Source organism: Cynara cardunculus, unplaced genomic scaffold (genome assembly GCF_001531365.2).
Source record: "Cynara cardunculus var. scolymus isolate 2C unplaced genomic scaffold, CcrdV1 Un_Scaffold_4324, whole genome shotgun sequence".
Taxonomy (NCBI): Eukaryota; Viridiplantae; Streptophyta; class Magnoliopsida; order Asterales; family Asteraceae; genus Cynara; species Cynara cardunculus.
Window position 1 is genome coordinate 43,790 of NW_020201838.1, and position 3,247 is coordinate 47,036.

Genomic DNA, 3,247 nt, shown 5'->3' on the forward strand with positions numbered 1-3,247 from the left:
ATATATATATATATATATATATATATATATCTATACTATCTTATAAAGCATTTGGCTAAAACTCTTAAAACTCTTAAAGACAAAGCCATCCCTATCTGATTTCATCCCTATCCTATTTCATCGCCAACAGAAACCCAATTCCCTCCCTAAACGATTTCATCCCTATCCGATTTCATCGGTTCCAGATTAGATTTCAACGGTTCCAGATTACGATTGAGATAATCGACTCCAACAGAATTTAGATATGCATATATATTTGACATATTTTCAATCCATTAGCGTCAATCCAGAATTAGAGGAGGTAATCTATTCCTTTTTTCTTTAGCCAACTTCTTTGTACAAGAACAGATTCAGGACACCCTAATTCGTACCATTGAAGAGAGATCTGGTGCGGGCACAATTGAGGAATTCGTTCGTAATCGCAGTGATTGGAAAAGATTGCAGTTTACAGGTTCATAGTCGTTTTCTATTTCTGTTTAATTTAATTTATGTAGTTTCTAATTGAACACAACAGATTGCATTTGGATGGATTTTGGATTGGTTAACAACTAATTTTTCTTTTTAATTTCTCAGGTTATTGTGTCTTTACATCAGAATATTGAGGTATATGTTTTCTGTTTCTTTTACATTATCTTTATCCTTGGCTAAATGTTTACCATGTTCTTGCTTGTTGCTGTAGGATGTACAATTGTTCCCTCGTTGTTTTCTCTATCAAGAGTTCACTTCCCAATTTTTTAATGATTTATGATGCTTATACTTGTGAGTGGTAGATTTTGACTCGGATTTTAAAGGTTAAAAGGAAGTAACAAGGAGGGAGAGTAATTTAAACTGTGGGGGTGTTATTTCTTGTTCACTTCTGATCTCCAATATGCATAAAGTAGTATTAATTGATGCATATTACTTAAAATTCAAGATTACAAGTAAATAATGCATAAGTACAACTTATTAAAGCTTCATGCTTGAATTCGTGTAACTAACTGCAGATAAACATGATCAAATACCGGATAAATATTTTATTTTAAATATAAAAAATCTAAAATATAATTAAGATAATCACTATATTATAACAGAATACTTGATTATTATCTCTATAAAAAATTATATTATTAAATAAAAAAATTAACTTCCTTATCTAAACCCTAAACCCAAAAATACACCTTCTATTTGCTATCATATCTCCGTCAACTCCTTTATATTCTTGATTTGGATTTCAATTCAAATTCAAATTCATAACAAAGAACATGTTTATCTCTCCAAACACCTCTTTCATCTCTTCCCTCCAACAGATGCGATTTTCGTCTCTACAAAATTCGACCGAAGACTGGATAATAACTCTCTACCAAAGGTTTCAACCAAATCATTTCATCGCAGTCCTTTTCGTATCAATCATCACCATTATCAGGTACCAATTATCAAATCGATTCACCATCATCATGTGCTTTTTTCTTCTTTTTCTTTGATTTTAGGTTTTGGGTGCACCTGCAATAGAATGTTTACCTTCTTTGAAACAGATTTTTGCTGCTAACGGTGTCTTTTTTTTCCAGAAGAAAAAAGAAAGGTTTATCCTTTTTTTTTCCTTTTTTTTATGGTACATTTTGGGATATTGTTGATTTCTTTCATGTAGGATTCCCATGGAGAATTCTTTTTCTACTGCCTCTTCTTAACTAAAGTTCATGGTGCTTAAGATTTTGGATCAGAGTCAAATTCATTTGTAAGTTGAAGAAGACAAGCATTTACTCTGGTTGTAAGATCATTTCTTTTCTGGTTCATGAATAAATTCTATGTGGGTTTATCTGCAATTCTTCAATAATATATTAATATAAAATATTTGGATTTTATACATCACAAATTTATATATGTTGGAGGAATTTTTATTTTCTCAGAGTAGAATAGATTTTAATCTATGGTTGATTAAAAAGGTCAATCTCAATCAGAATTTTGCCGCATTTTGTATTGTAGCTTTATGTAAGAATATTCTTCTTTCACTAAAATTTGTCTTTTTAATTATATTTGATGTCTTTGTTGATGGGTTTTTGGGCAACTGTTTTTGTTCTCTGTAGTTAACTCATTAAAACTGTTGGAGAAGCGAAAGCCAAAGGAAAGCAGAGATGGCTACATATTGATGTTCTTGAAACACTTGGCTCAAGAATATCAAATGAACTATGACTGTAAGACTTGATGGATTATCATATGGTTCTTGATTCAATTATAAAAATTACCATGTATATTGATAGGCGCATTCATTTGACATTCATAATACAGAAAAAACATTATGCACCAAGCTCTGGTTTAGATCTAGAAATGGGGTACATTTTGCACTGGTTAAGTTCTTGAACAAAAATGTACTTACATCTATAAAATAAAACAAATATACCAAAAAAATACTTACATTTACAAAAAATACTTACATTTAAAAAAAATTATTGATGAAATTTATTTTCATTAAAAACAATAAATATTCTGCCAGTGATTTTCCAAATTAAAAAAAAATTAAAAAAGATTACTGATTAAATTTATTTTAACCAAAAATAAAATATATGTCGTATATGATTTCTCAAATTAAAAAATAATAAAAACATATTTAAAACGATTACTGATTAAATTTATTTTAATTAAAAATAAAATATATTCCATTGGTGATTTTTCAAATTAAAAAAATAGAAAATAATTCGATTAAATTACCAAAGGACTAACGATAAAATTTAACTAAATACATAATTAATTAAGATATCTTCAATTTTATATTTTATTCAAAAATAAAAACATTGTCGTTTTTCTCAAATCCACATAAAACCGTATTATAACTTTGATAGATGACAAAATAAAACAAAACATTAAAATCACGATGTATCTCACTGCATTGCGTGAGTACCCTTCTAATGTATATATATATATATATATACACACACACACATACACACACACACACACTATAATATAAAGTATTTGACAAAAACTATTAAAAATCATTTTTTATACATGAAGTACTGTTTATTGATGCATATTACTTAAAATTCAAGATTACAAGTAAATTGTGCCTAGGTACAACTTATTAAAGCTGCATGTTTGAATCCGTGTAATTAACTGCAGATAAATATGTTGATCCTCTCTCTCAGTGATTTGATGATAATCCCTTTTTCCTTTCGATGTATTTCTGTATCTGTAATTTCAGTTCCAGCGATCATACACTGAGCTTGTTCAGTGATCGCTGAAGAACTTGTTTTGAAATTCATTCAGAGACAACGAT